The 24406-nt window shown below is 41.8% G+C and overlaps 1 protein-coding gene across 5 annotated transcripts in view; it reads right to left on the minus strand.

Moving 5' to 3' along the window:
• Nucleotides 1–5187: 5187 nt before the first annotated feature.
• The window catches only part of LOC149225604 (uncharacterized), a 162563-nt gene continuing 143344 nt past the window's right edge, over nt 5188–24406 (minus strand). For all 5 annotated transcript variants that reach the window (XM_089377196.1, XM_089377195.1, XM_089377194.1 and 2 more), the window contains one exon: nt 5188–5620. The gene's annotated coding sequence lies outside the window, so the exon portion shown is untranslated. The remainder of the gene's footprint in view (nt 5621–24406) is intronic.

A 24406-nucleotide genomic window follows, 5' to 3' on the forward strand; every position in this document is an offset into this window, starting at 1 on the left:
GTTGGGCGGCGATGTCTACTCCAAGCTCTGTGTTGGAATTGCGTCACCTCCTCTAGGAGCTGCGTCACCCTTCCAGTGAGCCTCCCTTGCTCAGAATTTGATATGTTGAACTGCTGTTCTCTCTGCCCCGCAGAAAAACCCTAGCGTTGCCTCTAAGGGATTGTGTCAACCCCTCTATCTTCTGCGTCACCCTCTTTGGAGCTGCGCTGTCTCTCTTGTTGCTGCTCTGCCTCTCTGCTATGTATTCTTGGCCTTGGATTGAAGTCCCTCTGCCGAACTGCCCCTCTCTCACTCCAACTCAGATCACTCAGCTCGACTTTCTCAACAAACCATGCCCCAGAAAAATCAAACTCTTTGATCTCTTGGTGTATCTCCAACTGACCCTCAAGCCTCCTCTTATACTTCTCCTGTTGATGAATCAACGACTGTGATCTAATCTCTAATCAACGGCTAAGATTAAAACAGACTTGATCCTCGTAATTAGAAGCTTCTCACCAATATTCTTATTAATACCCATTAATATTTTTATTTTCCCAAGTTTAGACTTAGGAACTCATTAAAAATATTAATTATTTTAATAACTCCTCATTTGGGTGTAATTTCTCCAAACGATTTCTGGGTTCTGGAGATCTCATGTGTTCTAGCCGCTCCACAAAATTTCGGAGCTAGAGCACATTAGATGGTACCCAAAATCAACACTCACTCTTAGCGAGGAATGTGCTCTAGTAATACTTCTCAACAGAAGTACTACATTGGTCTATAGCATCAGTCCTCTGTGCTACTGATGCTTAGCTTGCTACCCTTTATCCAATGCACCACAACTTCTTGTACTGTTGCCCATGACTCTGCCACTGCCATTGCCACTGCTGCATCTGTACTACAGCTCCCTCACAAAACGCTGCCTCATGTTGCCATAGCGCTGCCACTGCTAACTGCTACACTGCAACTCAGTTGCTGATAAGTAAGCAACTGAAACTTCACCCAAACACTTACATGTTGGTCAGTATGGATGCCTCGTGATGCTGAAGCTACCTTTGCTGCTGATCTGTCTTGACCCTTTGCTGCCACTGCGTTGCTGCAACCTACTCTGTGCCTCTCGCACTGCTACAACATCCACTGCGCTGCCTTAGACTTTGGGACTCTAGCTCAGCCACTGTCGTTCCATCACACCTTGCTCCAACCGACACCCGTCATTTTGCTACTTTCGTTAAGCACTCCTGTAGCCGTATGTGATCCAAGAGTTTGGGCACCTCAAGGATCCTACCCTTCATGTAGTTCTCCCGACTACAACTCCATGTCACCCCACCTCTTCTCCAGAGGCGCATGAGCACTCATGGCCCAATCGTCATCCTCGCCCTCCTTGTTAGCGTTCGCTGGAGCAACCTTTGAATCAGAAGCCTCCCCCTTACCCTTCATCCGGAGGCACTAAGTGTCATAATGTCCTAGTTCCCCACAGTTGAAGCATCTGACCTTGGTTATGTCCTTTCTCTTCTGCTTCCCTTCTTGTTCTGACGATGCAAGAGTTGCATCCTCCTCTTCCTTCTTGACCTGGACTCCCTTGCCGCTACTCCTTGTCTTTGTCATCCTCCTGAGCTCTTTTTGTCGAAGAGCTGCCCACATCTCCTCCCAACTGAAGAGAGTCGCTCTACCTAAGATTCTTTGGACAAAAGTCTCCCAGTGATCGATGATTGCATTTAGGGCAGTCCTGACCATGAACTCAGGATCTAGTGTAGACCCCACGATAGTCAACTAGTCGTGAATCCCTTGCAACTTGAGAAGGAAGGGATCAATCTCTTCTCCCTTCTACATTTGGTAATGTCTCAACTGATTTTCTACTAGCATCTTCCATTGAACAGAAGATCCCTGATACAAGGTGATCAGCACCTCTCACATCTCCCTTCTGTTCTTCTCAACAATGTGTGGTACTACATGATCTTTGACCCTGTCTAGGATCATGCACTTGGCCTTAGCCTGGGCCTCCTCGTACTTCTTTAACGGATCAACGTCGACCGACTCAACAACTACCTTCAAGGCATAGTCCTTGATGCGATGTTTGTCTAGGATTGCCAGGATCCTGGCCTTCCAGATGACAAAATTGGATGCTCCATCCAATCTGTCCTGATCCCTCAACCCATTCATTGCCATCTCTGCTAAAAAATAGGATTGGTTCTCTTCTCCCTCTCCTGCTGTCAATCTAGCAAGACTTGGATCTGGATTTCTTTGGCGCTAGAAATCCTCTAAGGAGCAAGATCCTCTAGACTTCCTCTGAATCCTGATTTCCTTCACGAAAATCGTCCTAGAAACTGTCGAATCATTTCCTCTCCAATCCTCTTCCTGCTGCAACTCGGATCTAGATTTCTTTGGCTAGAAATTTCTCAAGGCAGTGACGCCCTCTACCTCGACTCTGTCTCCACAGACACTGTTATGCACCAACAGAAACAGCGTCCCTCGAGCTCCTCAAATTGAATCTACACTGCTTCTCTAGCCCCGACAACTAGCTGATTCGAACCTTTCAGGCTCTGCGCTGGCCCAAAGAGCTAATGCAGTTATTGCGTGGGATCCTCTCTGGCTCTGCATCACCCTTTGTAGGCTCGAAATGATGACGGAGGCACTGTGTGAGCCTCTGCGTCACTCCTCTAGCTCTGCGTAACTCCTGCAGCTGCTCCTCTGCCTCTGAAACAACGCTGTCACTCAAGACAGCTGCTTTTTTGCAGCAAATTCTCTGGATCTCTCGACTAGTGTCTTCATTCCCCTATGATCTGCAATGCTCTGATACAATGTGAGAATTTCTGAATCTACACATCAGAAATCCTACTGCAATCACTGGTTTTCCATCTCCTACTTGTTCTTTACATTCAACAAGTTATTTAATTATTTAAACAATGATGAAAACACTCTTGCAGACTACACATACATACAAATCATGAAAAATAAATCGAGACAATCACACAAGGGACATCGTTGTTTTTGGACAATCATCCCCGGAAAAACCCAATTCGGGAAGACCAATGCAACATATAGAGGGTTTGTATTATTAAGCAGATTTCTAAATACAACTAGGGTGCCAAATTCGGCTCACCCAACAAAGAATAAACCTGGCAGAAATACCTCTATTCGGAGACGACAGATATTTGGCAATTCCAGCAACTGGACGATCAAACCCCACAGATGACAATGTTGTTCCCAGTGTTGGGCAACAATGGTTGCTCCAAGCTCTGCGCTAGAACTGCGTCACCTCCTCTAGGAGCTGCGTCACCCTTCCAGTTAGCCTCCCTTGCTCAGAAGTCGCTATGTTGAACTATTGCTCTCTCTGCCCCTCAGAAAAATCGCAGCGCTGCCTCTAAGTGACTGCGTCAACCCCTCTATCTTCTGCGTCAACCTCTCTGGAGTTGTGTTGTCTCTCCTGTTGCTTCTTTGCCTCTCTGCTATGTATTCTCGGCCTTGGATTGAATTCCCTCTGCCGAACTGCCCCTTTCACTGCAACTCAAATCACTCAGCTCGACTTTCTCAGCAAACCATGCCCCAGGAAAATCGAACTCTTTAATCTCTTGGTGTATCTCCAACTGACCCTCAAGCCTTCTCTTATACTTTATCTGTTAATGAATCAACAATTGTGATCTAATCTCTAATCAATGGCTAAGATTAAAACAGACCTGATCCTCGTCACTTAGAACTTTCTCACCCATATTCTTATTAATACCCATTAATATTTTTATTTTCCTAAGTTTAGACTTGGGAACTCATTAAAAATATTAATTATTTTAATAACTCCTCATCCGGGTGGAATTTCTCCAAACAATTTCTGGGTTTTGGAGATCTTACGTGTTCTAGCCCCTCCACAAAATTCGGGATCTAGAGCACATCCGATGCTACCCAAAATCAACATATTAGTGGTGTCAGTTATCCTCTATGGTTGCAAAATATGGGGGAGCAACATGTCAAGCCACAAATGGCGACAAATAGAAAGAATTCAAAAGCACCTGATCACAAGTAGCCTCAAAGTTAAATCAACGATCCCATATGATATCCTTTTAGCTGAGGCTGGTATGTTTCCAATTGAGGCATCAGCGATCATTCATTTGCTAAGTTACCTAAAGAAGGTTGAAAATATGGATAAGCACCAGTGGCCCAAATTGGTTGTTGAAGAAGAGCTAAACTGCCGGAAAAAGACATGGATGAAACAAAACAAAAAGTGGTTAGGCAAATGGGACATAAATCTGCATGATTTCCCTCACGCTAAGGAGGAGATAAAAAGGTGGGTGTTAGAAAAATTTAGGACTGCCATGTGGACAAAGCAGGTAGGCAAAAAGAAAGCATATTATGTCAAAGAATTTAACCCAACATGGAAGCATGATGATAAAGAGTATTTGAGTTCCTCAATCAAGGGAACAGCTAAAATTTTAATTGCTCGGCTGAGGACTAGCTCACATCATTTAAGATGTGAAACTGGTAGATGGGCGGTCCCTAAAGAAGATTGGGAAGAACAAACTTGCATTTTTTGCAACAAAGGGGTGGTAGAAACAGAATGGCATTTTATCAAAGAGTGTGCAGCGTATGAAGTTATCTGTCATCAGTTTGTTAGCAGCCTAAAGGTGAACAGTCTTAGTGAGCTTTTTGAGGAGACAAGACTTCACAAAACAGCAAATTTCTTACTCAAGATCCATAACAGCATAATCAGCCTAGAAAAAGATCTGAATATGGTTTAAGCAATAGTGGATGGTCCCTGAGACTGAGAGGTCTCGTGGACATCGTTAAAACCATTTCATTTCATTTCAATACTTCATCAAACCCAAGGTTAGAGCAACACACTAACTACATATTTCAATAATTAATCAAACACCATGACTGAAGTCCTCCCCATGAAATTATCACTCCACCTATAAAAATACAGTAGTTAATACAAAGTTTTCAATACATTGTCAAAACCGAGATTAGAGCATGTGACAATGAACATATTTCAATACCGAATCAAATACCCCAATTCAATCGCACATAACAAAAAAATATGCTGTTAAATTCCCTTATACAGGTAAAGGTTTTGTGTAGAATATATGGGAATTTCTTAAATTATTCAAATTATCAAAACAACATACTAAGGTTTACAGAAGAAATTAATTAATCACTCAAACAAAATTGTACCTCAGTATCGGCATTTCACTATTACATATTTGACAAAAATTGTGTCTATACTACCTATACAGTTTTCACATGTGCAATAAACTGTACACTCCCCTTTGCAGCACCACCTCTATAAATGGTGGGTAATTAAACAGTAGTTACTCGCTATACCTTAGAGACTTTGTCCAAGAGCAACACTAACATTTGAGTCATCTACTGCAGTTTTTGAGGGAAACACATTGAAAACAAGCTTTTGATGGGGCAGTTGACCATTAGCAAATGCAGTCATTTCTGTATCCACAAGAACCGTATCCTCTTCCTTGACATCACCCCTGAGGATTTCCTTCGCTAGTTCATTTTCTACATTCTGCTGAATTACTCTTTTCACTGGCCTTGCACCATAATTTGGATCATAACCCATACTACCAAATAGTTCCACTCAACAATCAGTCACTTTAAGGGTCATTTTCCTGTCTCTTAACCTTTGTTGAACACGATCCAGCTGCAATTTATGCAATATGCATGCAAGTTAGAAAAAGAAGAAATGCAAACGACAAATGCAAAAATCTGAAAGGAATTAAACTGCAGCAGTACTAAAAACATACACAAATCACATCCATGCAATTAGATGATATTATTCTAAAGTCTCAAAAAAAAGAGAAATTATTCTGAAACTTGTTACTTGTCTTTAAGAGAGACAGACAAAACTAAACATCATTTACATGTGCACAAAAAAGTAAACAAAATGATCTCAACCTCGCCAGAAAATAAGTTTATTTAACACATACTTCAAATACCAAATACCAACCACTCCAAAATGTTATTTTGAACTTTCTAATGCAAAGTATATATCAATAAAACATCATTTATTATATCCCAACCCCAGCGCCTTTCAAAAATATAATAAGAGAAAGAAGTAGACCAGACAATCCAACCTGAAAAAATGCTTTTAGTGTATTGACTCTCGCTCTCTGTTGTGTCCAACTATTACCCAAAATTGTTTTGGAGCCACCTTTGACAATTATGGATTTGGTTTTATTTACTTTATAGTGGCATATCGACAAAGATGAAATCTAACCCATGCATGGACTGAAAGGATATTATAATTTATGGTCTACTGATAAATGCAGCCTTACAATCGAGAGCAGCAAGCTATTCAACAAACTGTTGACAGGAGGTTCCTAAAAGAGCATGCTCTGTGTACGAGGCAAGGGAGACATTGTTAAACATAAGTGTGTTTACTAACCCTTGTATATCGTAGCAACCCCAAGGGAATGCATATTTTAGCACCCCTGAGGGAATGGCTAAGGGAACGCTGGTTAGTAGGTTTGTGCTAAAATTTTGGTGCTCTGAGAACTCAATGGCTCCAATCTCAGTGGGTAAACCATTCAGACCAGGAAGACAAATGTTCAATCCATGTGCGTCATTCAAATGATATACATGACAATCTCAGGGGCTGCCCATGAAGTTTTGGAATAGTCCACCTTGGTTATATATATATATATATATCGAAAAATGTATATGATCGAACCTCATACAAACTTCATAGAAAACTTAGAATTTGAATCGAACTTAATGGTTGTCAAACTTGAATTTGAACACGAACCATGTGACATAGGGTAAAACTGAGATAGAATTTCTCAGTTCCACGATAGCAAAAGGACACAATTCTTCAGGACCACATGCTAAAATATTTTGAAGATTTCCCTGAAGTGCTGTCTGATAAAACACAGTTGCAGTGGTTCTTAGGCAGATAGTACATGTTTGACCTAATCTCCCTACACACTCACCCATCCCTCACAAACCACATACTTCAGATAAAGCCATATTTCAGTTCATACTTCAGAATGCTACATGACATCTAGGATGAAAAAAAGACACAGGAGGAAGAGAGAAGAAAATAGAATCAAAAAGGATTTGAAGAAACTTTTCAATCTAACAGAGCATAGAGCACAGGTCCACTTCCCAAATAACTGAATTCAAGTTTGTAAATATCCTGTGTTTCCCCGTTTCCATCCAAACATGAATCCCATCATCATCAAACGTGTTATGCAAAACATGTTTGATGTGAAAATTCCTAAACCGGAATCCCTACTGCAGCAACTGATGGTATTTCTCCTACTTGTTAGATTTACATGAACAAGTTATTTGCAGTTTCCTACAGAAAATATTGAAATACATACACTGCAGCCTTCACTTAATTAATTTATATGCGAAAACAAAGACACTGAGCAAGAAAGAAAATACAACACAATAACACCGTTATTTTTGGACAAACGTCCCCAGAAAAACCCAATGCGGGAAAACCGGTGCAGCAGATCTGAGGATTTATCGCAAATTCTGAATACATCTTTGAATACCTCAAGGGTGATTAGGTTACAGAGTGAGAAACACTGGCAGAAAGATTTGTGAGATTACCTCACACAATCACTGAGAAAAATCCCGACTGATCCGGTCACTGGATGAGGTGCCTCTGGCAGGCCCAGCGATGCCTCTACACAGTCCTCATGAAGTCCCTGCGTCAGCCCCCCTAGACACTGCGTCACCAAGCCAGCCAATCGATTTGTTGCCTAGAGTCATTGCTCTTAGCCTCCCGGTCTCACACCTCGTCTCCCGGCTTCTGAAACTGACTTTGCTACAAAATTTCGGACTCTCTCTCACACTCTGCGTGAGAGGTGTTGGATCACTCTCTGCTGATGATTCTTCGGCTGAGAAAATCTCTCTATCCGGATGCTATCTATGCCCCTCAACTGCAAGAAATCTACTCGATCATAATTTCCTCTTGAGAACTTCTCACTTCAGAAATTCGATCTTTTGATCTCTTGGTGTGTCCTCCAAATGACCCTCAAGCTTCCTTAAATAATCTTCTCGTTGACATTCAACGACCCAGATTAAAAGCTAATCAATGGCTAAGATCATTTTAGCTTGATTGTCATCTTCTTCTAGAAGTTACACCCACAATTAGATTAATACCCATTAATAATTTTAATTTCCTAAGTTTAGACTTAGCGGCCCATTAAAAAATATTAATCATTTTAATAAAATTGTTTCTAGGTGGAATTTCCCAAAACGCTTTCTGGGTTCTTTGGAATACATGTGCCCAAGCCTCCTTGCAAAATTTGAGGCCTAGAGCACATCCAATGCTACCCAAATCAATACTCCCTCTTAGCGAGTAATGTGCTCTAGCAATATACGCTGTTGCGAATTGCTTTGACTTTGAAGCATCGTCCTATGCGTTGCTGATGTCTGACACGCTGTCCACCAACTACTGCGTTGCTGCTGACACTGCCACTGTCAACACTGCATTTGTACTACAACTCCCTCTCAAGTGTTGCATCTGTGTTGTTGCTAGTACTGCCACTGCCAATGCACTGCAAACTGTTGCTGCTACTCAATCAACAATGGAAATACATCCAAAATTATTGAACTAACTGTGTTCAGTATGATACCACGTGAATGTTGGAGCTTGACTGTTGCTAGTCTCTGCACAGACCCTCTGAATCTACTGCGCTACAACTGACCTCTATTCTGTACCATCTGCACTACGCTACTCAGTCTTTGGCGCTCCTAGCCACTGCAACTGTCATCCCGACACTCCTCGATACCATCCGACACTAGTCCATCTTGCTACTTCTGATCTGGGCTCCAGTAGCAAGGAAATGATCCTAGAGGTGGGCTCCTCAAGGATCATGCCCATTTATAGCTCTTTCGAACTACAGTTCCAAATAGCCCACCCCCCTCCTGGAGGTATCTCGGTTGTTATGGCGAACTTCTCCTCTTCGATCTTTGTAGGCGCAACCTTCGGATCGTGCTTCTCATCCTTGTCCTTCTTTTTGAGAGAACACTGAGTAGCGTAGTGACCCATTTTACCACACCTGAAACACTTGATCTTCGAGATGTCCTTCTTACGTCTCTGGTGCTCCTGTTGTCCCTTCGATGCAAGAGCTACATCATCCTCCTCCTTGGGCTTCGACCCACTGTTGTTGCGTCCGTCAAGTTTAACCTTGACTAAGTCTCTCCTCAGTTCCTCTTGTTTTAGAGCTACCCACATCTCATCCCAATTCGATAAGGCTACTTTGCCCGGGATACTCTGGACAAAGACTTGCCACTCATCTGAGACAAAATTGAGGGTCGGTCTAACCAACTCTAAATCTTAAGGTGTAGGCCGCACAGCAAATAATTCATCACGGGTCTCCTAAAGCTTCGTGAGAAATGGATCCACACGCTCCCCCTTCTGCATATGAGCAGATCTTAGCTTATGTTCAAGGTACATCTTCCGTTGCTCGGAAGCTCCCTGATACAATGTAGATAAAGTGTCCCACATCTCCTTAGCAGTCCCTCTGCTAGCGATGTGACAGCCCACATGATCCTTCACTTCGTCTAGGATCATTCTTTTCGCCTTCGCCGTCTCGATGTATGTCTTGAGGGCATGCTCATCTAGAAGGAACAACATTCTTGCCTTCCAGATTACGTAGCTAGATGCCCCATCCAACCTGTCATGATCCCTCAAGCCACTGGTTTCCATTTCTGCCACAAATGTCGAAAATCTCCTCTTCCCTTTGATATTGTTTACTCCTATTCTAAAATTCAAAAATAATGCAAAAGGGGCAGAATAGACCACTATAAAGATCAAAATGCATAGTATATGCAGGTGGAAGGTCAAAACAAAACCCATTGGACGAAAATCTATACTATATGCAATTGGGCCTCAACCTCGCCTCTAGAGGTATCTCAGTGATCATGCCAAACTCTTCCTCCAATCTGGAGGACAGCGTGTCGATCTTTGCAGATGCAGCCTGCTGATCTTGCTTCTCCTCTTTGTCCTTTCTAAAAGCACATTGAGTTGTAGTGGCCAAGCTCACCACATCTGAAGCACCTGATTTTGGAAACGTCCTTCCTTCGACATTGCTCCTGCTGCCCCTGTGATGTGAGGGCCTCATTCTCCTCTTCCTTAACTTGGTTCGACCCACTGCTGCTGCCGCTACCACTGATGGTGCTCTTCACCAAGTCTCGCCTCATCTCCTCCTATTGCAGATCAGGCCACATATGATCCCAATATGGCAGTTTTTCTCTGCCCATGATACTCTGGACGAAAACTTGCCATTCTTCGGAAACGTTATTCAGAGCTCACTGCACCAATTTTGTGGGTTGAGGCATTGACCCTACTGTAGACGGCTGGTCCTGGACATCTTGAAGCCTAGTAAGGAAGGGGTCTATATGCTCCCCTTTCTGCATCCTCGTGCATTTGGGCTTCTCCTCAAGATACATCTTTCGTTGCTTAGAAAATCCTTGGTACAACGTAGCTAGTGCTTTCCATATCTGTTGTGCAGTATCCTTGCCAGCTATGTGAGATACCACATGATCTCGAACTCCATCGAGGATCAACCTCTTAGCTTTCGCCATCTCCCTCTTGTATTTTTTAAGTGGATCTACATTTGCAGGTTTAGCTACCACACTATTGTAGTAAGTCTTGAGTTCATGTTCATCCAGAAGGCAGGAAATTTTGGCCTTCCAGACCACATAATTGGAGGCTCCCTCCAACCGATCTTGATCTCTCAACCTAGCGGATGCCATCTCTCTAAAAATGTCGAACTCCTCTTCTCCTTTGCGTAGTTTTTGCCCAGTTATTCGCACTACCTTATGGAGTGAGAAATTATGCACACAACTACTGCTGCTCTGGTAGAAAAATTCGAACTTCTTGGCCAAAAGTCCCCCGAGGAAAGAAATTCCTCAGTGTGTGCTCTTCCTTCCTCCTGGCGCTATTTGCAGTAGCAAACTGCGGCAAAATTTGCGTCCTAGCTAAAGATCTGCTCTGCAAGAAAAATATTGTTGCTCCCTTCTGCCTCTGGTATGCTTTGATCTAGAAAATTTAATTTCTCTGTCGACTCACTCAGAGAAATAGATCTTTCCTCAAAACTCAATCCTCTTGGCACAAGGACTGCGCTGCCTCTGGGGTTTCTAATTGCTACCTACACAGAAATTCGAACCTCTTTCTCCTCTTCTACGTTGAGCTCTACCTACGCTCTAATACCATGTGAAAATTTGGTGACCTAAATCCCTACTATAGCAAATGATTAAATTTCTCCTACTTGTTAATTTCTAAATCAAGTTATTTACAGTGTTACATAGTAAAGATCGAAATAAAATCTACTGCGGCCTTCACAACATAAAACACTGCGTGTAGGAAACAAGTAAACACACACAAGTACACCATTATTTTTGGACAAATGTCCTTGGAAAAGCCCAATGTGGGAAAACCGGTGCAACAGCCGAGGGTTTGATTATTATGCAGTAGTAAATTTGAGTACAAATCTTTGGATGCCCAAACTGGCTATCCGATACAAAGAATAAATTGGCAAAGAGGCAGTGAGAAAATATCTCACACTGTCACTAGAGATCCGACACTGATTCGGGCTTTGGGTGAGTTTCCCTACGCTATCATTGCACAGTCTCTGTGTGGGCTCACGCTGTCACTGCGTCAGAGCTCAAGGGACTGCATCACCTCCTCCTTCTGATCTTCTGCTTCTGGAAACTCGACGATCTAGCACTCCAGACTCGCAACATAGCTTCTGGCACTGGATCTCGACTGCTCCTAAGCAAAATTGCGGATTCCCTCTGAAGGACTGCGTTGCCTCTTTGGACCTCTCAATGCCTTCTCTGCCTTGCACTCACCGGAACTGGAAAAATCCCCTCGGTTTACTATCCCTGCCCCTCACTGCAAGAATATCACTCGATCTCTCTCCGGCAACTCATCACTGCTTCTCTTGAGAATTCGATATCTAGATCTCAATATCTCGTTGTGTTCTCGAAGTGCCCATCAAGCTCCTTCTTATAGTCTCTTGTTGGAGCGCCAACGACCAAGATTAAAACATAATCAAAGGCTAAGATTAACTGGGAGTTGATCCTTGTCTTTATCTAGAAGATTCACACCAGATTTAATTAATACCCTTTAATTAATCACATTTCCTAATTTAGACTTAGGAATACATTAAAAATGATTAATTATTTAATTAAACCATCTCTAGGTGGAATTTTCCCAAACGATTTATGGGTTTTGGAGAACACGTCTTAGCTTCTCTGCAAAATCTCAAGGCTAGAGCACATCTGATGCTACAGAAATCAACAGATTATACATCTATATCACAATTCATTATTAGAACTTTATGGAGCAATCGTGGTGAAATAATTCTGGGTTCACCCTGGATGAAAACATTGGAGTCCTTCATCCTAAATATGAAGAAGTTTTTGAATTTTTCCCATAACAAGAAAAAAATAACACTACAACAGGTTATATTGGAGCTAGATTTAATGACACCAAAATACATTAAAGATATCTCAAGGTAATCCTTCAAGAATATCAATATGTGGAAAGAAGTTGGCAAAATTGTCACATACAAGAATGGAGAAATTTTTCACCTCAAGAATCATGATGAAAAATTACTTATGCAAATTAAGAAGCTCAAGAATAATAAAGAGTTGTTGGATAACAAAGTAAAACAATTAATTGAAAGGGAAGCATCAAAATCTTCAAATGTGAAAATTCAAGTTGAAGAAAAGGGAACAAATACAGATCCCATTAATCTCACAGCTCAGAAAAGTCTCAATTCAATTGAAGTGAAGAGATAGTAGGATGTCGTAGTACAAAAGACAAAAAAACCAAGTGAAGATCCAGTGTGTGAAGAAAATCATTTACCTAAACTAAGCCAAAAAAATATTACAAACAGGGTAAGGGAAAATCATATTACAAGAACTCCTTATCAACATCCACATCATAAGAGCAACTACATTAAACAATCAATATATCAACCCATCTTCAGAGGAATATTAACCCATCTGTAGAAGAATGTTAATAGTCAAAGGAAACAATTAACCCATCTTCAGAAGAATATTGACACCAGTAACATCAAGTCTCATGATAATAATTCATCTTGGAAATGCTATAAGTGCAATGTTCCACAAAAGATCGAATTGGAATGGTTAAATCATTTCTCAAATCAACAAATGTGTTCATCATTCAGAGGTTCATATCATTTTGTATCATCAAAGATGACAACCCCAAGAATTTGGAAAGATGCAAAGAGATTACAAAACAAAGAAAATATATCACACCTTTTTATAAATATGCTTTGAGAACAAAGCATTTCTAAGGGGAAGGCAATGTTATGAACATAAATATATATAAAATAAATATCAACAATAATGATAATAATAATTAATACAATATTCCCCAACGGGGGTGACGAACATCGAGGCATCCCAGACGCATGTGCAATGAATGTCTACATTCGGAGGATGGGAAGGAGGACAGATAACATGTTCTCCCATTGTGTAAGGTGTAAGGTGAGTTTAACGATGTTGCATGCGAAATCTCATTCACTCTTTACAGGAATGTGCGCTGGAATGGTAAGTTGGTTTATGGTGATCGTCGGGGTTTTGAATTGTCATATATAGTTGCAGCGATATGATGGCTGGCGGCTTGTGGTCTGAGGAATGGTAATTTGTTTCGTTTCTTTGGCCCTTGGGTAGTCTGGGAGTGGTGGAGAAAACGTTGTTGTCGCCTCATACACTGTCAACGGTTAGCAAAAGCGATGACTCTCTCTCCCATTGTCTGGTTCCTCACTTATGTCAGTAGTTTGAGGGAATTCTGCATGGTAATTTGGTCAGCCTTTGTGTCTATTTCTGCTTTGCTTGCTAGCTTTTTCCCTGAGTGTTATCAATGTTTGGGGTGGGGTCTGTGTCTTCTCTTCGTCGACTATTGTTTGGGTCTTCTACTCGCGGTGTTCTTACCCTAGAATCTTGAGACACTCCGCTGGGTGAGCAACAATTGGGTTCGGTGGTGGAAGGGAGGTTTGGAGGTGATTGTGGTGATTGGCAATTGGTTTGGGTTCATTTCTCATGTCTTTGTGCTTTGGTGTCTAATCCTTCTGTCGGTGTCTTTGTGCCTAGGTGCTTCCCCTGTTAGTAGAGAAGAAGAGGCTTCAGTCTAGCTGGGGCGTTTATTACCTATAGGATTGCTTGCAACTCTCTTCACTGGTGTGTGGTGGTTGATAGCTCTGAGGAGTAGGCTTCTGCTGGATAATTTGGGGCTAGCTTTTGGCCCTCCTTGGCTCAAGTTCTATGTGGAGGTGTTGCAAATTGGTCTTTGTCCTGTTTTGGGGGCGTCTCCCTGGGCAATCACCATGCATCCTGTGTCGCGTAATTCTTGCTCCCAACCCCACCAAAGGGGAGCTTTGACCAGTCAAGGTGGTCCCAACATCGAGATGAAAGTGGCGCAGGAGGTATGGGCTGCTGAGCGTCCAAAGCGAGGTGGCCGTGCTACTGGTGGTGTGATCCGATCGGCGTCGAGACCCTGTGGCGGTAGAGGTAGTGTGGCGGGGATCATGTGGCGGTAGAGGTAGTGAGGGGGGGATCATGTAGCTAGTGGTGTCAAGAGAGGTAGTGTGGCGCATGGGGGTCGAGCAGGTGTGCAGGGTCAGAGTCGTTGGAAGGGGTGTGCAAGAGGTGTTGGTCGGCAGCTACGCTCTGATGCCTGTCGTGACTTGCTCCAGACTATTCTAGATCGCCTAGAACTTTGCGATAGGACCAAGAAGGAAGACCATTAGGTTGTCATCGCCATGCTAAATCAATTGCATTACTTTCAATGCCATGTCAGAGAAAGGATTGTGGTGGTTTGGCGCGGACAAATTTGCTAGTTGAAAAGGTTGAGAAGTTGGAAATGTGGATGGCTCACTTCGAGCAACATGTTCAGTGTTCATATCGTCCCCCTCCCCCTCTAGGGACCGGGCCAGACAATCCAGCATCCATTACTTCTGATGATTAAGCATGGTCTCAGGTGTTCTTCTGGTTCTATTTCTCTTTTGGTGTTTTTGACCTGTTAAGCGTTGGACTTCTCTCTTAGTTTTGCTGTTGTTTCTTTGTTATATGGTGATAGCTGTAGTCAACAAACTCGGTCGGGGTGAGACTACTTGCATTTTGATAACTATGTACTTTCCTTTTGATGAATGAATAGAACTTCGATTTGCAAAAAAAATTAATACAATATAATTAATAATTATGAAAGGAATTTTCCCAAAGGACATGATTATTAATGAAAGTGCACTCTGTTGCAGTATATATACGGGTCCTATTATACTATCAAATTCATCATATTTCCTACTATCAAATTCTTATATACATTTTATATATTGTCCACATGGATTTCTTTATATTCCAAACATTTTGAGTACTTTGTTCAGTGTTGCAGGAACCGTCCCCCCCCCGCCCCCTCACCCAAGGATCCGGAGGCAGATCCACGTCCTGTACGGATCCGTCACTGTTAAATTCTTAAAGTAAAAGTGACATTCTCCTTTATCTTTCATTTCCATCCTTTTACTTGAATTTTTAACATTACCATGAAATGACTCAAGATGTTTGAGAGTGGTTCCAACCAGTGTTGCACTAATTGCGAAAATATCGCGATTTAAAAAAAAAACGATAAAATCGCACGATAAAAACAATTTTTATTTTTTTTGCCGATTTTTATGAAAAAATCATGGCTATGTTGGGTAGCGCAATTTATAACTAGAAAAACACGATTTTTTTTCATTTGGACAGCAAACAGGTGCGCAACGGGGGTTTGGAGTCTTGGAGTGAGCTCTTGGTAATTTTGGAGCTGAATCCGCTAACTAGAGGAGAAAAACGAAGTGTGAGCTAAGGAGGAGACGAATTTTCTCCATAAAACCGGTATGGGCACCAACACTTTGTGTTTTGTAACTTTGTTTTGGTTTTTTCTATGTTTTTGGTTGGGTTTGGAATGGGGTTTCTTAAATTGTATGTAATTTTTTTTAGTTTTTGTACAATGTAAATTGTAAGTTTGTAACTTGTAAATTGTAATCCTTATTTTGCCATAGGTTCACCGAATCACCATTCAAGTTTTCAACTTCAAAGTTCAAAGTCAAACATGCCAAGGAAATTGGAACCTCTATGGGAATTTGGTGAACCTGATAGAGGGAATGATAGAATAAACTTGTCTTGCAAGTTGTGTGGGCACCATATGTTCGAGGGGGTGTAGAGATTGAAGTATCACCTTGCACAAATCCCTGGATTTGATGTAGGGCCTTGCACAAATACAAATCCTGAAATCATCCGAAAAGCCATGAGATCATTGGAAAATTTAGACCACACTAGAGAGGCCAAAGCAGAAATGAAGAGGCAACTAACAAAGTCAGCTGAACAAGGAAGTGGCAGTGGTTCTACTGCAGCATCAACCAACCCGGTAGCTGCCTCATCATTTTTTGTTCCTCGAACTACACCTGGTTCACAACCATCTATCACTTCAATGCTAAAAAAAACTGACAAAGAATAAGCTGACAAGTCGCTGGCCAAATTTCTCCTTTGGAGTGATATTCCTTTCAGCATTGTAATGTATAATCCATTTTTCCAGCTTGCTGTTGATGCTATTGCAACTATTGCCCAGGGTACAAAATCCCTTCTTATCATGACATTAGAGGCTGGATTCTTCAAAATGAAAAGCTTGACTGCACCAAAAGATTGGAGGATTTAAGGGAATCATGGGCACAAACAAGATACACTGTGATCTCAGATGGTTGGACTGACCAAAAGGGGAGAACCCATATAAACTTCATGGTTAATCTGCACAAATCAAAGATGCAAAAACTTTATGTGATTTGTTGGATGTGTTTATTTTGGAGGTGGGTGCAGAAAATGTTGTCCAAGTCATAACGGAAAATGCTGCAAATTATGTTATTGCTGGCAGGATGCTTATGGACAGGCATCCTACTTTATTTTGGACACCTTGTGCTGCACATTGTATTGATTTGATGTTGGAGGACATAGGGAAAATTTCCTTTGTCAAAGATATTGTTGAGTCATCCAAAAGCATTACAAAATTTATATATAATCATACATCTGTGCTTAGCTTGATGACAAAATTCACCAACAACAAAAAGTTGGCGCGCCCCGCCATTACACGGTTTGCCACCAGTTTCATATCTCTTCAATCCCTCTTGAATTCTACGTGGGATGTGAAGAGAATGTTTCTTTCAGAGGAGTGGCGTGCTTTGACAATGAGTCGCAGAACAGAGGGAGAGGCCATATGCAGACTAGTTTCATACCAGGAAGACTTCTGGGTGGGAGTGCAGGAGGTGTGCTCTGTTACTGAACCTTTGGTAAAGGTTCTTCGATTAGTTGAGAGTGAGAAGCCCGCAATGGGCTATTTGTATGAGACCATGGACAGGGCGAAAGAATCCATTCAGGCCTACTATGATGATAAGGGAGATGAGGGGTTTCAAAGACAACTCCTCCTATGGGGAGTGATTGATGAACGATGGAACAACACACTCCATCGTCCCATTCACACTGCAGGGATCTATCTGAACCCCGCATTTTCTTACGCATGTGGGTTAGTATTTGATGCTGAGATCATGGATGGATTCTTAACCTGTGTCCAGAGGATGGTGTGATCTCCAGCAGAATGTACAGAAATCTCTAAAGAAATTGAGACATATAGGATGGCAGGTGGCACATTTGGCTTTGATATGGCTGTGATTGATAGGACGATTAAAATGTTTATCCTTCAAATTCCATTTTTTTCTTATGTTTATTTAAAATTTTATTTGTAATTTTGTTGTAGATGCATGGTGGAGAATGTATGGTGCCAAGGTACCCCTTCTGCAAAAGCTTGCCATTCGAATCCTCAGCCAAACGTGTAGCTCCTCAGGTGTGAGCGCAACTGGAGTGTATTTGAAAAAATACACAACAAGAAGCGTAACAGGTTAAAACTTAAAAATTTAAAATATTGCAAATTTCCAAATAATTTTTTGAATTCATTAAACAATATTTTTTTTATAATTATTATTTCATGATCTTTGTACAGGTTGGAATCCCAGCGACTTAATGATATGGTCTACGTCTACTACAATCTTCAATTGTGGGTGAGGCAACTTGAGAGGACACCTGATATGGAGACCATCTCATTGGATGGGATTGACACCACTGCTGCATGGAAGGTTGGGGCCGAGAGGCCTCTCATGGAGTCCGCTGATGATTGGTTAGTGCAGGATGTAGTGGAGGGGGAGGAGGAGGAGGAGGAGGAGCGGGAGGAGGAGGACGGGGAGGAGGAGGTGACACCACCTGCTCGGGCTACCTCTGCCACCAGTGGAGGACGTGGTCTACCTCCTATAGCTCCTACTCCTAGTTCTTCAGCTTCTAGAGCACAACAGAGTCCACTGCCAACTCCACCAACATCTACATCTAGAGGGAAAGGGAAAGCTATGGCATTTTCTCGCAAGAGGGGCAGAGGAAATCAATAGTATTAGACTTTAGTTATTTTGTTCATTTCATTGTATATGACATTATGACTCATGAGATACATTATTATATTTTTTGTTGATATTTTGAGGCTGAGTTGGGACTCAGGAGTCAGGACTTACTATTCAGGACATGATTCACTATTATGTGTGATGTAGCACTAGAAATGATATTAAACATCTTATATATTAGTTCTTTTATCATATTTATGTGTCAATGTATTTATTTTATGTTGTAGATGGTTTAAATATTAAAAAAATTGAAAAAAATGAATATTTTTGTATGTTACGATTTTTTCTCAATTATTAACAATTTTTTCCCGATTTCTATGATTTTTTCCAATTTTTTCCTCGCGCTGAAATTATCCCAATAACGATTAGTGCAACATTGGTTCCAACCGCATCAGACTTCATATGGAGAAAATAGAATTTCATATCCCATTCAAAATTCAACAGACTTAATAGCTTTCGGGATCAATGGGATTGTGGTGTTGTTGGAAATAATACTGAGAGGGGGGGTGAATCAGTATTATTAAACTCTTTTTCAATTTATACAAAGATTTGCAGATCTGACTAATGAAACTTGCGTATACCTCCCAGACTTATAATTTAATTTATTCTGCAGATGTTGATCATTAATATGTGTGTCAGAATCATATAACAGTAAGCAGGAACAGAAAAGTAGAGCAGACAGTCACACAAAAGAACTCAAGATGTAAGATGGAAACCCAATATGGGTGAAAACCACCTGCTGCAATATGTCTCTATCTTCTTTCAATTAGAAACTTCTTTTTACAATGATTCTGTACTGGTGCAGTCTTATACTAATACGCAGGCTTCAACTTGCAGAAGGCTACAACCTTCTCTCGTTCTCCAGATTCTTCTGGAAGGGAGCTACAACCCCCTTAGCTCTTGTACTAGCTGAGGTACTAGTACGTAGGTGCCAACCTACAAAAGACTTCTCTTTTCTTCCAGGGACCACGTTTCATAAATTTTCAAACTGGATCCATGAATATCAATCAAACATCAAATAGATCTGTAATCAACCAACTTCCTTGTACAAATACTAAATCAATAACTTCTCAGAACACAGTACCAGTAACCAGACGCCAATTCAGAACCCTGAACACTGCAGTAATAGACAAAAACAGCTAAAACATATTTCAAGAAAAAGTCCACAACTTCACCAATAGAAACCTGTGTATGTCCACAGTATTCACTTCTTTAACTTGCGGGCATCCACACCTCCGCTGTGTCGAACCTGCGGGTATCCGCACCTGCGCTCTATAAAAACTGCGGGTATCCGCGCCTGCGTTGTGTGAAGCCTGCGGGTATACGCGCCTGCGCTGTGTCGAGCCTGAGAGTATCCGCGCCCGCGCTGTGTCGAACCTGCGGGTATCCGCGCCCGCGCTGTGTCGAGCCTGCGGGTATCCGCGCCCGCACTGTGTCGAGCCTGCGAGTATTCGCGCTTGCGCTGTGTCAAACCTGCGGGTATAGATAATTTATCAGACTTCAATTATACCCCAGATTATCAGATTTACAGATCTAATCATGCGCCAAAGATATCTCGACCCATCACTAGATCCGTCTTGTAATGCTCAGGTTTCTCCTTGATTCAGGTCCAGCTATAACCATAGTTTTAAAAACCGCTCAGAAAAACCGGTAACTGGTCAAACCGGCCGGTTAGCTAGCTGGCCGGTCCGAACCGGCCTAAAAACCCGGTCAGACCCTTCATTTGCCCGATTTTTGGCCCTAACCGGTGAAAACCGGCCGGTTTATGGCATGCCCACCGAATCTTGGAAAAAGGCGTTGGTGGTTTGTGGTTTAGGGGTTTTGGGGGGAGGTAAAGGTATTTTCCCTCCAAAAACACCCTCTCCAAGCTATAAGAGACCCCTCTCACTCTCATTTGTCTCACACAACTGATTTGGAGTGTTTGTGAGTTTGTTTGTGAGCTTGGAGAGTGTGGAGTTTTTGCTGAAGTAGTCATCTTGGAGTTGGAGTTGGAGCTATTTTGGAGATAGTGTGTAGCTGTCAGTGGAGTTGCCATCTTCAAGAGGAGGCTAAGGGAGCTAGTTTGCATTTCCAGGTAAGGATTTGCACTTGATAATTCCTCATTTGAGTCTGCTGTCCATGAATTTTTTTTTAATGTGTTATACTTATAAACTTCTCACTTCTATGATCTATCATGTATGCTATAAACTCTCTAGCTCTATGCTATCAAATTTTGTAGCTTGAGCCTTGCATGTGCATTTGTTTTCCTACATTTATCTTTGGTTTTCCATTTTGCTTAGCTGCAATTTTTTTTTTAAATGGCAGATTTCTTTGCAAATTGTTATTATTTCAAGCAAACATGGCTCCAAAAGGAAAGGACAGTGCATGGGCTCATTGTGATGTAATTGATGGAAAAATGATATGCAAATTATGCCATAAATCTATTGGAGGTGGGGGTATTCTTAGGTTGAAACAACACTTGGCTGGGATAAGAGGCCAAGTAAAGCCATGTGATGCACCAAATGCTCTGTTAGGTCCTATTAGGGCAAAATACATTGCCAAGCTTGAAAAATTTTATGAGGATAAGGCTAGGGAGAAGGCCATCCAAGATGAAATTGCAAGGAAGAGGGAATTATTAGAAGCCATGAAAGAGAGTGGGTATGATGATTATGAGATTCAAGACTCCACTTCTATCCCTTCCACCAATGACCCCTTTCACTATGTTCATCCTTCTGTTGGACTTGGCCAACCATCAAAAGGAACAAAGAGAGCAAACATCCAAAGTTATTTCTCATCTTCTGCCAACATTGCCTCTTCTAAATCTAATCCCACTTCCTCCTAGCCAAGTTCTCAACCCACTTTGGATCAACATTGGAAAAAACAATGCAAAGAAACTTCTCACCAATACATTGCTAGATGGTGGTATGATTCAGATATCCCATTTAATGCTACTCGCTCACCTTATTACCAAGCTATGTGGGACTCTGTTATAGCTGCAGGAAAGGGCTTCAAAGGCCCTAGTATGCATGACTTGAGGGGAGCTCTTTTGCAAAAAGAGATATCTTCCATTGATGAGTATTTGGTTGAGTTTAAAGAGTCATGGCTCAAAACAGGTTGTTCCATTATGTCAGATGGATGGACCGATGGAAAGAACCGCACTATCATTAATTTCCTTGTTTCTTGCCCTCAAGGAACCATGTTTTTGAAATCAGTTGATGCATCTGATAAGGTAAAGGATGCAATCCTTCTATTTGAGCTTTTGGATAACGTTATTCAGGAAGTTGGGGAGCAGCGTGTTGTGCAGGTCATCACTGATAATGCCTCAAACTATGTTCTTGCTGGAAAGATGCTTGAGGCCAAATATAAGACCATATTTTGGACTCCATGTGCTGCACATTGCATAGACCTCATGCTTGAGGATATAGGCAAAGTGGAGTGGGTAAAAAACACTGTAGAGCATGCCAACTGCATTACAAAATACATTTACAACCACTCATGGGTATTGAACCTAATGAGGAAACACACTGGAGGCAAAGAGCTTGTTAGCCTGCAATTACGAGATTTGCAACTCACTTCCTCACGTTGCAATGTCTCAATGGTCAACATAAAAACTTGCAGAAAATGTTTTCCTCTGAAGAATGGTCTGAATCTCGGTGGGCTCGTAGACCAGATGGAAAAGACACCAAAAAGAAAGTGTTAGACACTTATTTTTGGAAAAGGTCTGTAGAGCTTGTGAAAATTACCGAGCCCCTTGTTAAGGTGCTAAGGTTGGTGGATGGGGAAAGATTGGCCATGGGCTACATTTATGAAGCTATGGATCAGGCAAAGGAGCAGATACGGGCAGCTTACAAGGACAGGTTAGCTAAATATGGCCGTATATGGGAGATCATTGATAACAGATGGAACAATCAACTCCATCGTCCTATACATGCAGCCGGGTATTTTTTGAACCCAAGGTATCACTATAAAAATCGGCTAGGAGATCAGCATGATGGGGAGGTTAGAGCTGGATTGATTGATTGCTTGGAGCGCATGGTCCCTAACCATGTAGACCAGTTGGAAATACATAGACAGCTTACTATTTTCAATATGGCAAGTGGTACTTTTGGCAAAAACTTGGCAAAGATGGCAAGAGATGTGGACCAACCAGGTAAGCAATTCCAATTTCCATTTTGTTTTTCATTTCAAGTTAAAATTGTTTACGTTCTTTACAATTCAAATTATAAACTAAGTTACTAATTATTGTCTTTTTCTTTGCAGCACATTGGTGGGAGTCATTTGGTGGCTAGTGTCCTCAATTGCAAAGGTTTGCAATTAGAGTCCTCAGTCAAACTTGCAGTGCTTCAGGTTGTGAGCGCAATTGGTCTGTTTTTGAGCGCATACACACGAAGAAGAGAAACCGTTTGGAACAAAAACGGTTAAATGATCTTGTTTTTGTGCAATACAAACTTCGACTGAGGAGGAACCAAATGATGAGCAAATCACCTGATCTAGATCCCATTGTGTTGGACGATCTTGATCCAACATCAGAATGGGTGGAGGAGACTGAAGATCCTGTGTTTGAGGCTGATTTTGATATCGACATGGCTTTAGCGGGGGATGAGGCAGATTATGTGGCGGCATCAGAACCAGGATCAGTAGCGGCATCAAGGAAAGGCAAGGAACCAATGGAAGGCACTAGTCGTGCAGGTTGACAAACTCGTGCTTCCATTAGGTCCACTTCTATTGTCATTGGTGGCATTGATACTGATGTTGCAGATCAGGCTGAGGCATCCTCAGACTCTGAACCAGATGATGTCTATGTAGCTCCTGATGATGATCCTGTGTCTAGTAGTGGTGATGGACTTGATGATTGATCATGTGTACACTGTAGACTTGTAGTAGGCCAATGGCCTCATAGCTTGCAACATTGTTTTTGGACTTTATAGGCCATTTAGAGCCTCATTTCTTATGTATTTTGCTATTTTGTCGATGATATGTATTGCACTCGGTGCCATTTTGATATATTCACCTTTGCATGGTATATAAATGAGCAAACTTTGCATATTTTGTCTCTATTGGCTTGGAATCATGGTTTTACATCTTAAAAATAGTTTTGTTTCATTAAAAATTAATTATTTAATGTATTTTTTTAAAATCGGTTCGTTTAGACCAAACCAGTCCCGGTTAGACCAGTTCCGGTCGATAAACCGGTTCATTAGGTGGACCGGTCCGGTCACCAGTTCCGGTTTTAAAAACATTGGCTATAACTCACCAACCAATCACCAGTATTTCAGATCTTGTTCATCTCAAGATATTCAACACATTAGTTGCTCAGCCAAATGATCTCCTCTCCTTTTTATAGTCTAGGCCTTACTCAAACCATGGTCCAAAACCATAGAGATCCAATACTAGGGACCCAAAACCTGGGTTCAATACTTTAGATGCAAAACCACGGACCAAAACCATAGGATCAAAAATGTCGGACTAAATACCATGGACCAACCATAAGATTTCCCACATGCGCGCTTTTCTCTGCATGAAAGTGCGTGTACTTTACGTCCGCACTTTTTGTTCGGAGAACCTGCGTACATGTCCGCAGCTTTTGTTCGGCACACCTGCGTATGTCCGCGGCTTTGTGAACAGGAACCTGCGGGTATCTCATTTTCTACTATTTTGAGAGCCTGAACTTGTGATCTGCACTTTGAGTGAGTTGCCATCAAGAACAACACTTATCTCATCGAGCCAAACCTGTGTCATAATGCCAACAATCTCCCGCTATGGACTTGATGGCAACCCAAAGTCACTCAAAGTCTTTACTCCCCCTTTGACATCAAGGGCAAAGGGTTATGCTCCCCCTGAGTACACGCTGAAATCTCTGCTCTGCTGTGCTGTCCAAGCTCCCCCTGACATATAGGCAAGATCTGCAAAAAGATGTTCTACAAAAGAAATGACTTTATACATCATAACTGACCTTCCTATCACCAAAGACTCATACATACGACTCCCAA

Source organism: Pinus tabuliformis, chromosome J (genome assembly GCF_031772625.1).
Source record: "Pinus tabuliformis cultivar Carrire ecotype Pingquan chromosome J, CPIR1, whole genome shotgun sequence".
In the NCBI taxonomy this organism is placed as follows: domain Eukaryota; kingdom Viridiplantae; phylum Streptophyta; class Pinopsida; order Pinales; family Pinaceae; genus Pinus; species Pinus tabuliformis.